Raw genomic sequence first — 14,998 nt, 5'->3', positions numbered from 1 at the left:
AAAAAAAATATAATGAGAGAGAGAGAGAGAGAGAGAGAGAGAGCGAGATGCAGCAAGCCGAGAAATGCGATAAAACCCCGAAAATGCGGGGGCTCCTGGGTGATATATGTCCAATCTGTCTGGTGAGAAGTAAAATCTGCTAATGTATGAGAGCAGATTACAATTGAAAATTGCTCCCAAACACTGGCAAACTGACCAGCTTTTCCTTCCCACAAGACAGATTGGACAGATATATCTATAGGTGAGTATGCAGCCTTAAGGCGTACATCCACTAGGAGATATTAATGAGAGATTGAACAATAACGACATAGTTATCGTTCAAGCGCTCATTAATCGTGCACCACATTGTTGGAAATGACCAGCGATGCGCGCTCCTGCTGGTCATTTCCGACATCAATCATCGCCTGAACATGCTGGTCAAACTGTCGATAATGACAAATTGACCAGGATCAGGGATGAGGGAGGGTGCCTGCACTGAACGACATATCGTTCAGTGTAGGCACTGCAGGGGAAGAGGAACGACTGTACGATTACAATGTTGTAATCGTACTGTTGTTTCACTATCTGCTAGTGGATGTGCCCCTTTACCCATAGCAACAAATCAACTTCTTACTGTCATTTATCTAGCAGTCTATAAAATTATTTTTTTTCAAATTTCTCTCTCTCAAAGGTTTGATACATCTCCCCCTTTGTCTGACTTCTGGAGTATGCGGTTTGTGTGTTGAATTTTACACTGGACTTGGAAGAGGATCACAATGAAGGCAGCCATTTTGCCAATATGCAGGACTCACTACTGCCTCTAGTTTGTAGGCACTGCATTCTGAGGAATATTGGTTCAGCCAACAAAATGGTTCCTTTACAGCGTTTAGGACGGTAATGGCCACACTTTAAAATTAGATTTCTAGAAAAGTTGCAGGTACAGTACAACCTATCTGCAGATTAACATTATCCTCCCCACTAAATAGATGGGAATGACAGTGTTATCTATTTGGGAAGCTACCAATACTAGTTTTCAACACAAAGCAAATTTATAAAGTTATTCAAAATGGCTGGAAAGTATTTATATGGAAATTTATATGGAAAAATGTAGGAAATGTGCTACATGAATATTCTAAAAGAGTATTAACAGTCAGGTGCATAAATATTGGGACATTGACATAATTTTCATATTTTGGCCTCAATTCACCACCACAATGGCTTTGAAATGAAACAAACAAGATGTGCTTTAACTGCAGGCTTTCAGATTTAATTTGAGGGTAATTACATCCAAATCAGGTGAACGGTGTAGGAATTACAATGGTTTCTATATGTGCCTCCGACTTTTTAAGGGGCCAAAAGTAATGGGACTATCAACTCAAAAGCTATTTCATGGACAGGTGTGGGCTATTCCCTCATTATTTCATTATCAATTAAGCGGGTAAAAGGTCAGGAGTTGATTCTAGGTGTGACATTTGCATTTGGAAATCAGTTGCTGTAGACTCTCAATATGAGATCCAAAGAACTGTCACTATCAGTGAATCAAAACACACCCATCAGAGAGATAGCAAAAACATTAGGTGAGGCCAAATCAACTGTTTGGAACATTCTTAAAAAGAGATAATGCCCCAGAGAGCTCAGCAACACCAAAAGACCCAGAAAACCACGCAAAACAACTGTGGTGGATGACAGAAGAATAATTTCCCTGGTGAAGAAAAACCCCTTCACAACAGTTGGCCAAATCAAGAACACTCTCCAGGAGGTAGGTGTATATGTGTCAAAGTCAACAATCAAGAGAAGACTTCACAAGAGTGAATATAGAGGGTTCACCACAAGATGTAAACAATTGGAGAGCCTCAAAAACAGGAAGACCAGATTAGAGTTTGCCAAACAACATCTAAAAAAGCCATTACAGTTCTGGAACAACATCCTATGGACAGATGAGACAAAGATCAACTTGTAGCAGACTGATGGGAAGAGAAAAGTATGGAGAAGGAAAGGAACTGCTCATGATCCAAAACATACCACCTCATCAGTGAAGCATGGTGGTAATAGTGTCATGGCGTGGGCATGTATGGCTGCCAATGGAACTGGTTCCCTTGTATTTATTGATGATGTGACTGCTGACAAAAGTAGCAGAATGAATTCTGAAGTATTTCGGGCAATATTATATGCTCATATTCAGTCAAATGCTTCAGAACTCATTGGATGGCGCTTCAAAGTGCAGATGGACAATGACCCGAAGCATACTGCAAAAGCAACCAAAGAGTTTTTAAGGCTAAAAAGTGGAATGTTATGCAATGGCCAAGTCAATCCCCTAACCTGAATCCGATTGAGCATGCATTTCACTTGATGAAGACAAAACTGAAGGAAAATGCCCAAAGAACAAGCAGGAACTGAAGACATTTGCAGTAGAGGCCTGGCAGAGCATCACCAGGGATGAAACCCAGCGTCTGGTGATGTCTATGCGTTCCAGACTTCAGCTGTAATTGCCTGCAAAGGATTTGCAACAAAGTATTAAAAAGTGAAAGTTAGATTTAGGATTGTTTAGTTTGTCCCATTACTTTTGGCCCCTTAAAAAGTGGGAGGCACATATAGAAACCGTTGTAATTCCTACACCGTTCACCTGATTTGGATATAATTACCCTCAAATTCCATACAGTTGATTTGGCCACATCTAATGTTTTTGCAATCTCACTGATGGGTTTGTTTTGATTTTTCAGCCTAATGATGGCTTGCTCTCATATTGAGAGTCGACAGCAACTGATTCCAAATGCAAATGTCACACCTAGAATCAACTCCAGACCTTTTACCTGCTTAATTGATAATGAAATAACGAGGAAATAGCCCACACCTGTCCATGAAATAGCTTTTGAGTTGATAGTCCCATTACTTTTGGCCCCTTAAAAAGTGGGAGGCACATATAGAAACTGTTGTAATTCCTACACTGTTCACCTGATTTGGATATAATTACCCTCAAATTAAATCTGAAAGTCTGCAGGTAAAGCACATCTTGTTTGTTTCATTTCAAAGCCATTGTGGTGGCGAATAGAGGCCAAAATATGAAAATTCTGTCAATGTCCCAATATTTATGCACCTGACTGTATATGAAGGCCATGCCTAAAAGACTTGAAATATAAATCATGCTTAATTACCCCAGAATTTAGACTTTCTCCCTGTGGTTTCAAATATTTTTGAACATGACTGAAAGAAGGCCAGGGTACACACAAAATATAAATATATATATATATATATATACAAAAAAACAAATATATAACGACCAAACAAAACTAAGCTATAGCAAGCACACAACTCACACCTCAGCACATATATTAGACTGCCTGACTAAATAATTACAGTCAATGTGAGTGCAACACAGAGGAAAGCTGACCTGCTCCCAGTTAGAGGTCTCGGAAAAGGTCGAGGGCATTAGGGCAATCAAGTTGTACTGACCGCACCTTGAAAACCATACCTTACAACTTTCCTGATTTAGGTGGGTCCATCCAGATTTCAGGAGCTGATCCACCATTAAGCATATCAGGCCTTGGTCTTGTTTTGGTTAGGTATGTCAGTAAGTGATGTTTTTGGGAAGCAAGGGGATTGGGACTAGCACTTTGGAAGCGCTACACATGCCCCAGGAAGCGGGATGATGAAGACTGTGACATAGACATGTCCCTATGGGGATTCAGCCGCGTTCGCTTTCTGGTCTAGTTACAATTTTTTATAGATGTTGGGAGGTATGAATGCTGTGAGAAAATTATTAAATGTTATTCTTACAAGAGCTTACAATTCTGTAGCAAAAACTAAGACATTATCGACCCGGGAGTTTATCTGACTACAAGTTTTGGAGTCAGGAAGGGTTTTACCCATTTTCTGGCACTCAAACCTCCCAACATCGTGATAGGAATGTGGTCCTGGGTTGGGGAGTTTTTCCAAAAGAAGTCCTTTACATTAATCCTCATATCGGCATGGTACCACATGGATCTGATGGAGAGGGGGCCTCAGTACTGATGTTTGTGCAGCTGATTATTTGCTACTGTGCATGTGTGAAAAGTCCTGGATGTCCTTACGGCACATGCCTACCACTGAGTGTATGCAGAGACCACTGTTGTGTGTGGGATCGCTCTCATTTGAGCTGACAGCGGAAAGACATCGGCGTTCCTGGGAAGTGAATGGGAGACGGCTTGAAGCGAACGCAATAAAAATGGCCGTCTCATGGGCATGTTATGAGAGTGTCACAGTTGTGCCAGTGAACATAGCCATGTTTAGAGCAATTTCAGAGGCATACCTACCACAGGGCGTTGTGTCATTGGTGATCATGATGGAGCACCGATGGTGGAATGATAGAGAGTCCACCAGGCGGATCTGCACTGTTCATGGGAATTGAAACTGGGCTTCTCAGGGCTTGCGATGTCCGGCACACATGACTACACAAGGGGAAGGCTGAAACTAAGATTTGCATATTACCGCCGCTACGATTCCACAAATTTTTGCAACCATGAATGCATAAGCACCCATCTCTAAATTAGGCCCAGTGTCATGTGGTCAGGTTGCTACTCTACCAGGCATGTTGCACCAATAGGAAGCCTTATATAGTATTGCCCAGAAACAGGCACCAAAAAAAGCCAGTGACGACGACGGTTCAAAGTGATTGCTTGTGTGAAAACTATATTTCTGACGAGCTCCGCTACAATGGGCTAACGCCAACTAAAGATGGCGTTTGTTAACAGGACCAAGCTCCTAAAAACTAAGCTGTTCTTGGTAAATGGGGTATTTTTGCAGATCAAAAATACAGAGATAACTGCTGCGGTACCCCTTTGATAAATACCCCGGATTCTCAAAATTGCCAAAATCCCCTGAAAACATCTATTTTCTGAGAATTTACCACATTTTTGGGCTTACATAGGCAGACAGAATGGTAGATAATGGAGGTGAACTAGAAACATACATGAGATAGAAGTGAGATAAAATAATACATGAAATATGAGATAGAAAAAGTCCTGCAAAGATAGATATGAACTAGAAATATAGAGAGAAGGTAGATATCCACACATACGATATATCACAGTCCTCTGAAGCAGGTCCTAATGAACAATAAAGCTTTTCTGTAGACTTACAACCACTCACAGCAGCAATTTTGGAAAAATGATGTAAAAAAAATAAAAAAAAATCATAAGTGCATTAGACAATGCGTGATAGTGTCTGATCTATTAAAAAGATTAAGGTCATTACCTAGAACCCTCTACTGAGGTATTCTATTTAAATAATTACACGAGTGACTAGCATTAGAAAGTAGAGGGTCAGTGGTACAAAACTGCACGTGTTTCAAAGATATATTATACCACTGAAAGATTAAAAAAATAACATTTTAGAAAACGGCAATAAAGGTGAGGGCATTCGACATGGGGATACAGGTTCTGCATAAGGATAAAGTTATTATTTTACTTTGCAGGACTAAAAAAAATGAAATAAAGGTTTGCAAAGTAATACTCATATTAGCCTGTTTAGCCGATCATCTGATCGGGCCGATAATTGAACAGTGGATTGCTGTGGCCATTCATTAATTATCCATTATATCTGATAATTGTTTGAAGGGTGGCTAGACTGTGTCTGGATGGGGTGGAGCGGGTACCAATTAACCGGGCTTGTGGGTCAGCTGCTAAGGAAGACATTGTCCCCCTTATACACTGAATGGCAACTCGGTGGCCTGGGTCAGGATGCACCTGTCACTGCACTGCACTGTGATGATGGCAGTGATGACAGAGGGCAGGGCAGGAGCAGGTTTGGGCAGTGATTGGCTACCTGTGAGCTTGGTGGACGTGCCTACAGCCGGTGCATAAGACGACTCAGTGATAGGATACTGGAATGGTGCTGAGCGTGTCATGTACTCCTGTCCCGAGGAGGTAATACTCAATAAGAGAATGGAAATGGTGTGTGTGAGACAGGGAATAGTGTGAAAGAAGATAATAGTGCGACAGGGAATGGAGTGAGGGTAATAATAGTGTGACAGGGAATGGAGTGAGGGTAGATAATAGTGTGACAGGGAATAGTGTGAGGGAGATAATAGTATGACAGGGAATAGTGTGAGGGAAGATAATAGTGTGACAGGGAATAGTGTGAGGGAAGATAATAGTGTGACAGGGAATAGTGTGAGGGAGATAATAGAATGACAGGGAATAGTGTGAAGAAAGATAATAGTGTGACAGGGAACAGTGTGAGGGAAGATAATAGTGTGACAGGGAATAGTGTGAGGGACATAATAGTATGACAGGGAATAGTGTGAAGGAAAATAATAGTGTGACAGGGATTAGTGATAGGGAATAGTGTGAGGTAAAATAACAGTGTGACAGGGAATAGTGTGAGGGAAGATAATAGTGTGATAGAGAATAGTGTGAGGGAAGATAATAGTGTGAGTTCCTTGGCCTCATACCCTCTGGTGTTAATGTTATAGTGTATCTAATGTCACCATACCCATTACTCCTGTTCAACAAAAACAAGACAGACAGTACTCCTATCTGATTGGGCACACCTAATAATAGAACTAAAACATAACCTTTAATTCAGATTAATAAAGATGAGAGGTATAGGAATCACTAAGTTAATGACCTACAAATAAAATATCATAGAAATACAAAACAGATGTGAAAACGAAAGTAATTACTTAATCTACCAGATATATGAAAAAGTGCATGTGCATGATTAATAGTGAAAATATTCACCTCTAGGTGAATATCAGCGAAAATGTGAAAGAGAAAAAAGTGCAATTCATAAAATAAGATACACAGATTAAAATTGCACCAAGCAAACAGACCATTTGTCTAATTATCTTAAACAGGAAAAATTTGTATTTAATGAGGCGTCCCTCAATACACTGGGAATCAAGTCAAAAATAAAAAAAAAGAACAAGTCTTCGGCAACTGTGTCTCTAGATAGGAAAATGAGTATCTGTGCAATTAGATGCACTGGGATCTGCTTTCACCAGTCATGTAAAATATCAGACTGGTGATGAGAGTCTCGTGCAATGGCACAGTGAAGGATACAAATAGAGCCGTTTCTACTGCCAGTGCTGAGATACGGGGCTCAGATTCTGTTGCAGAGCAGCGCAGGATATGGAGCACTCTGCAGCCACTGGTGAGAGAACAGGAAAGGTAGTATAGGTACCTGTTAGGTGAGAGCTCCCAGAGGTATATTGGTCTGTCGGTGTGGGGGTCCCCTGTGCGCACAGAGGTACCCCATGAGCGGAGCCTGACGCGTGTTTCGCCGGGGGCTTTCTCAAAGGAAATTCGTGTCAGCAAAAGTGATATTAACGATTTGTCTGAGACAATTCCTCGGGCACCAGTTACACATCCAAGTTACTATAGAAGGGCCCAATTAAAAGTGCCCCTGTCACATCCCCTATTTTGTAGGTTTATCTAATATTGACGAGAATGTAAACTATTGATTAACTATGAAACAGTGGAAGTATGAGGCACATTAATGAGACATGAGGCACAGCTGTCATTCCTCTGAAGACAACAGGCACATAGTAAATGGAAGATTGTACTGAATGGTTTTATTTTAAGATCTGTAAAAGCTGCTATGGAGAACTGGTGTCATTTGCGTATGCTAGTCTTCCTATACCCAAAACATATGCCAGCTTCTACCCTTATTTCTAAAAGCAATGATGCAGAGACTGTTGAATGTTCTTGACCTATATATCTGCTACCGATTGAAAAACATTTGCTTTTAAATTGAAATACTTTTACATATTTCAATAGTTTAAAGGATGTGTTCACTTTTGTGGACACTTTTTTATATTTTATTTTCAGTAAATGGACAAATCTTATTAGCAATATTACTTAACTAGCTGTTGCCCACAGCTTCGCTTACAATGAAATCACTTCTGCCAACATTTATTATTATTTGTGGTTGTCTAGGTGTATTGCTTTGCACAGGGGCGGTGACAAAAACAAAATTTATTGACATCATCCATACAAGAGATAGGTGCGGCACCATATGCGTGGACGGTAAGGGTTGGGGAGAGACGTGCTTTGGGCCCGTGGTCACATGAATAGGATAGGCTACATAGCAGTCTGTGCACAGGGCACACAGTGACATTGGTGTGAGTGGTGGGTGAATAGGAGAGGTTACATAGCAGTCTGTGCACAGGGTACACAGTGACATTGGTGTGAGTGGTGGGTGAATAGGATAGGATACATAGCAGTCTGTGCACAGGGCACACAGTGACATTGGTGTGAGTGCTGGGTGAATAGGATAGGCTACATAGCAGTCTGTGCACAGGGCACACAGTGACATTGGTGTGAGTGGTGGGTGAATAGGAGAGGTTACATAGCAGTCTGTGCACAGGGTACACAGTGACATTGGTGTGAGTGGTGGGTGAATAGGATAGGTTACATAGCAGTCTGTGCACAGGGCACACAGTGACATTGGTGTGAGTGGTGGGTGAATAGGATAGGCTACATAGCAGTCTGTGCACAGGGCACACAGTGACATTGGTGTGAGTGGTGGGTGAATAGGATAGGATACATAGCAGTCTGTGCACAGGGCACACAGTGACATTGGTGTGAGTGGTGGGTGAATAGGAGAGGTTACATAGCAGTCTGTGCACAGGGTACACAGTGACATTGGTGTGAGTGGTGGGTGAATAGGATAGGTTACATAGCAGTCTGTGCACAGGGCACACAGTGACATTGGTGTGAGTGGTGGGTGAAGAGGAGAGGTTACATAGCAGTCTGTGCACAGGGCACACAGTGACATTGGTGTGAGTGGTGGGTGAATAGGAGAGGTTACATAGCAGTCTGTGCACAGGGCACACAGTGACATTGGTGTGAGTGCTGGGTGAAGGCTGCTGCTACCAGTCTGTATAGCACGTGGGCTACTCCCGCAACAATGCAAAGCAATATAACTAGAACACCTCAAATAAAAAAAAATGTTGGCAGAAGCGATTTCATCGTGGGCAAAGTAGCGGACAACAGCGGCTATATTACATAAGAAAAGACACTTGCAAGACTCTTAGACTATTAATGTGAACCCCATCTACCTACAGTATCTCAGGTGTCACTTTGAGCAGTGATGAGATTTTGGCAAAAATAAGAGTTATGGTATAACATACCTTTGTTAACTTTTTCTTCGAGGTCCATAAGTTCCACAGGAATTACCTTGGGGTATGTGGTTGGAGTGATCCAGGCACCAAACAGTTAACAAGCTTCAGCTACCAGGATGCAGGTAGATAGTTTGTTACCAAGCCCAAAGCAGGAGAAGGAGAAAGGTGAGACGAAAGGACCCTTGTACTCTAGAACCTCTCTCTCTCCAAAGAGGGAATCACAGAAATACAAAAGAAAGATTACCCAATAACACAGGTGCGTTAAGGTGGGTGTCCTGTGGACCCTATGGACCTTGAAGAAAAAGAGTTAACAAAGGTATGTTATACCATAACTTTTATTTTCTTCTTCAGGGTCCATAGGGTCCAAGGGTGTGGACGCTCCTGTGTCTCAGTAGAAGAAGAATCTGACGCCCAAAGGAAGCATCCGGAGAGGCAAATGTGTCAAATGCATAGAATTTGACAAAGGTGTGGACAGAAGACCACGTGGCTGCCTTGCACAACTGTTCAGCAGAGGCACCACAACGAACCGCCCATGATGGTCCCACAGATCGAGTAGAATGTGCTGTCACTGTTTTTGGAACAGAGAGATCAGCTTGTGTGTATGCTTGAGAAATTGTCATGCAAAGCCATCTGGCCAGAGTCTGTTTGTTGGCTTGCCAGCCACGCTTATGACAGCCATACAACACAAATAAAGAATGTCTTCCTAAGAGAGTTGGTGCGATCCACATAAATACGTAGCGCGCATACAACATCCAAAGAAGCTTCACCCACAGAGAGGCCTGAAGACTGGGAGGCTGGAACCACAATTTCTTCATTCACATGGAACCGGGATACAACCCTAGGCAGGTAACCCGCCCTTGTACGAAGAACAGCTCTATCCTGATGGAACACCAAAAAAGGAGAGCGAAAAGAAAGGGCTGCTAAATCAGAGACCCTTTCTAGCAGAGGAAATAGCAAGAAGAAATACAGTTTTTGCTGTTAACCACTTAAGGTCTACGGATTTCAGGGGTTCGAATGGGGGAGCCTGCAGAGCCCTGAGAACCAGAGACAAATCCCACAAAGCTACCGGAGGGACAAAAGGAGGCTGAACCATTAGAACCCCTTGAAAAAAAGTTCTAACATCAGGCAACGGGGCGATCCTTCGCTGAAACCAAACTGAGAGCGCAGATGCGTGCACCCTCAGGGTGGCCAGATGGAGACCCTGATCTAATCCTGCCTGAAGAAAGGAAAGCACTCAAGAGACCTTAAACACTTGGGGATCATACTTTTTATGTTCACACCACTGAAAATACGAATGCCAAATTCTGTAATAAATGCGGGCAGAGAAAGGTCTCCTTGCCCTAAGCATTGTCTGAATTACAGAAGTGGAAAAACCTTTAGCCCTTAGGACGGAAGTCTCAAAAGCCACACTGTCAAAGACAGATGGGCAAGGTCCGGATGCAGACAGGAACCCTGTGTTAACAGGTCCGGCCTTAGAGGAAGAGGCCACGGAGTGTCTATGGAGAGACTCTGGAGGTCGGTGAACCAATGGCGTCTGGGCCAAGCCGGGGCTATCAGTATTACTGTCCCGCCTTCCTGCTTGAACTTCCTGATGACCCTTGGAAGAAGGGAAAATGGAGGAAACAGATATGCCAGTTCGAAGTTCCACTTCACTGCCAGAGCGTCTACAAACTTGGCTGCAGGATCCATGGTTCTGGACTCGTACCTGGGGACCCTGTGGTTGTGACCTGAGGCCATGATGTCTACTTCGGGAAGACCCCATCTTTCCACTAGGCTCTGAAACAGCTGTGGATGAAGAGCCCACTCTCAGGTGTGTATATCCTGGTGACTTAGGAAGTCCACTTCCCAATTGAGAACTCCTGGTATGAACACTGCCAAGATCTCTGGAAGATGACATTCTGCCCAGACCAGAATGTTTGACACCTCTGTCATGGCAGCCCGGCTCCGCGTGCCCCCCTGATGGTTGAAGTAGGCTACTGCAGTGGCATTGTCCGATTGTACCTGGACAGGCCTGCCCTTCAGTATTTCCTGTGCTTGAACTAGCGCTCTGAATACCGCTCGCAGTTCCAGAATGTTTATGGACAGGAGACTTTCCCTGGACATCCATTTTCCCTGAAATGTGTGTCAACCTGTCACTGCGCCCCATCCGCGGAAGCTGGCATCGGTAGTGAGGAGCATGCAACCTGGAATACAGAATGGACGACCCTTGTTGAGACGGAACGTCTGTAACCACGATTACAGGGACAGTCGCACTTCCGGCGAGAGATTGAATGGTACTCCCCGTTCAAGTGTGAGAGGATTAACCGCTGCAAGGTCTGGAGTGGAACTGGGCATATTCCACCATGTCGAAGGTGGACACCATGGATCCCAGAACCTGCATTGTTAAATGAACAGATACTGACCGGTAGTAAAGAAACCTGCGTATGCATAATTGAAGGGCCACAATCTTGTTGTCTGGCAGATATATTCTCTGTACCAGAGAATCCAAACGGGCCCCCCAGATGCCCCATCTGTTGTACTGGAAGAAGCGATAATTTCTTCCAATTTATGATCCAGCCGTATCTATGTAGACAGGCAATCATCAATCTGAGATGATGCTGCAACAGTTGTGGATATTGCGCCAGTATCAGAAGATCGTCCAGGTATGGCAGTATCCTGACCCCCTGGCGCCTGAGGCAGGCCGTTATTACTGCCACAATTTTGGTAAACACCCGAGGAGCTGTTGATAAACCAAATAGCAGCGCCTGAAATTGGAAATGTTTCTGCAGCACCGTGGACCGTAGAAACCGTTGGTAGGACGGTGAAATTGGCACATGTAGATATGCATCCTGAATGTCCAAAGACACCATAAAATCCCCTGGTTCCATTGCCAACACAATTAACCTAAGGGTTTCCATGCGAAACCTGGGAGCCCAGATGAATGTGTTGAGACCTTTTAGGTTCAGAATAGGACGGTAAGATCCATTTGGTTTTTGAATTAGAAACAGGTTGGAATAATAACCCTTTCCCAGCTGATCCACTGGAACCTGGATTATCACTCCTGATACCAGCAGAGAGTGAATAGCCAAAGTTTTTTCAGACTCCACTGCTGGAGTAGTGCAAAAAACCTCTGCGGAGGACTTCTCCAGAAAGTAAGGGCATACCCTTGAGAGACCACCTCTCGATCCCAGGCGTCTGTTGTTGTGAGATGCCATGTGTCCGAATACTGAAGAAGTCGGCCTCCTACCCTGGGATCCCCCAGGGGGAGGCCCATCCCATCAGGCTGTAGGTTTATCCTTGGAACTGGAAACCAGACGTCTATTTGGCCAGGATTTGCTGGTTGCGGTTTCCTGCAAGAACTGGTTCTGGAGGAAGGCTAACCCTTTGCTTTACCTTGTGGCCGAAAGGACGACTGCCTGGGTCTGAGAGAAAATGCTGAAGGCAGACCAGCTGTCTTAGAGGCTGCCACCGTAGCCACAATCTTATCCACTTCTGTGCCAAACAGAATGTCCCCCCATACACGGAAGGAATTCCAGGGCCTTCTTGAACCTTACATCAGCTTTCCAGTCCCTTAACCAAAGGGCTCTGCAAGCCACAACTGAGACCACTGGTGCTTTAGAGAATAATATACCAGCATCCAATGCTGCCTCTCCCAAATAGGACACTGTCTCCTTAACATAGGAGATAATATCCTGCTGTTCCCTGGAAGTCTCTGGCAGAGTCTCTTCCAGTGCCTTCATCCATTACTCAATGGCTTTGGAAACCCAAGCTGTAGCCATGGCCGGGCGAGAAACAGCTCCTGATAGAGAAAAGACTGCCTAGAGACAGGCTTCACGTCTTCTATCTGTGGAATACTTAAAGGAGGATGCAGATGGTATGGGCAATGTGGCGCTCCTGACCAGATGTGCCACATACGCGTCTACAGTTGGCGGATTTTCCCACTTAGCACACTGATCTGACGGAAAGGGGTATAAGGCCGCAACCTTTTTTGTAACATGGAATTTCCTATCCAGAGAACTCCATGCTTCCCCCATAAGTTCTGAGAGGTGCTCAGATTTGGGAAACTCCGCCTTCACCACTTTCTGGCATTTGAATACTGGAGCCTGTCTTTGTACTGGCTCTTCATCATCTATGTTTAGCACAGCCTTGACCGCCCTAATCAGGGAGGGAACATCTGCTGTTGGAAAATGGTCCTCCTCTCCTGAGAGGAGCCCTGTATATTCCCATACTCATCAAACGATGTACCAGAATTTGTAGGCTGGACGGAGTGATAGGATGAGGCCGACCACCTTCTGGTCTTTGGCTGTACCAGTCTAGCTGACTGCAGCGGTTGCTGAAAAGCTGCTGAGGATGAAACCATACTCTGACCTGAGCAAGCATACACGTCCATCCAGGACAGATGCATAGGGGGCATAAACATAGGGTACCCCATCATTGGGACTGAACTAGGAGCCACCAACCGATCTGCAACCTGCGCCATGATCTGGGAAAAGGAAGCCCAAGGAGGTTCCTGCCCAGAGGCTGGTAGATTTGACTGATGTGGTGATTCTTTAAAACAGTGACCAAATAACCCATCTTGTATGAAGTCCTGTGTGGATAACCCCTCTTTACAGGCCATACATGATACTAGCACAGGGGCTTCAGCCACCTGTTTCTTAGTTTCTTTGGACATAATGTATAACATATCACCCACACACCTGCAGTAGAGAGCTTATGAGGGGAAACAACAGTGATAGTATATAACTGACAGCTATTGAATAATAAAAAAGGCAATATAACACAGCAGTTCATAAGTCAAATCCAATGATATAGCATAAATATGGAATAAACACATGGAGTTCCCGTATTGGGTCAACGTTTCAATTCACTGTGAATTGAAACGTTGACCCAATACGGGAACTCCGTGTGTTTATTCCATATTTATGCTCGAGTGCCGCCAACTGTATATATATCGGTTATTTATGAAGGAGGGCACCGGCGACAGCTGATACATCTTCAGCTCAGTGCCGAGTATTTGGACTTTATTTATATATATATATAAATATATTTCCAATATGCTCTTTAATCAATTACGAGAGCACAGCAGATTAGTAGGATATTTGAGCTCTGTATAACCTGAACACCGTAGGAAAGGTATACAGGGAGACTGACCCAACCTCCTGAGAACACAGCCACCGAGAACACCTGAGAGTGGTCTCTGGCCGACTCATATAGAGGAAGGCTAGGAGGAGCAACCAAGACGCGGGAAACCTCGAATCTGGACCAGCGTCTTGGTCAGGGGAGGGGCCGCCGGGGAGAGCGAACCTCCCCTCTGCTGTATGGATCCACCCGGCACACGCCACCATTATTACCCCCAGCTGTCAGGATCCCTCACGTCCCGGTGGTCTAGTGTTGGAGGCAATTTACACGTAGTTCCTCACTACAGCGTCCTCCGATGAGTCTCCACCGGCGGAGGAACGGATTGCCACATGGTTCCCCACATCAGCGGCCTCGGGGAACCCTTACTTGCATCCCCAATGTTTCCGGTTGCAGTCCCGGGCTCAGTCCAAGGCCCGCCAAAATCACCAGTTCCCTCACTGGTGTTGAGGCGCCGGTTGGGGTAGTCGGAGCGGGCAGCACAGGCGTCCCTCCGGCCGCCAAGCCGTTCAGCTTGTGCTGCTCATTCAGGGAAAAAAAAAAACTTGTCTGGGACTGCTGCCGCAGTCCCACTATCAACAAGGTGCACTCCTGCGCACCAAACAAAAAACTATCTACCTGTAGCCTGGGTGGGGTATATATGGAGGAGGACCCAGTGCATGCTGGGAGCTGAAGCTTGTTAACTGTTTGATGCCTGGATCACTCCAACCACATACCCCAAGGTAATTCCTGTGGACCCCATGGACACCGAAGAAGAAACAAACATTTAAGAGAAAGATTTTGTGGGGCCTTATAATATGAAAG

At 44.4% G+C, this 14,998-nt stretch overlaps 1 protein-coding gene across 8 annotated transcripts in view; it reads right to left on the bottom strand.

Annotated features, from left to right (window-relative positions):
* Positions 1 to 14,998, bottom strand: part of MAGI1 (membrane associated guanylate kinase, WW and PDZ domain containing 1) — a 576,221-nt gene that overhangs the window by 17,975 nt on the left and 543,248 nt on the right. The gene's annotated exons all lie outside the window — the stretch shown is intronic.

This window comes from Taudactylus pleione, unplaced genomic scaffold (assembly GCF_031769625.1).
Source record: "Taudactylus pleione unplaced genomic scaffold, aTauple2 ptg000135l, whole genome shotgun sequence".
Lineage (NCBI taxonomy): Eukaryota > Metazoa > Chordata > Amphibia > Anura > Myobatrachidae > Taudactylus > Taudactylus pleione.
Note: the sequence above shows the minus strand (reverse complement) of the source record. Positions and strands in the feature narration are given on the sequence as shown.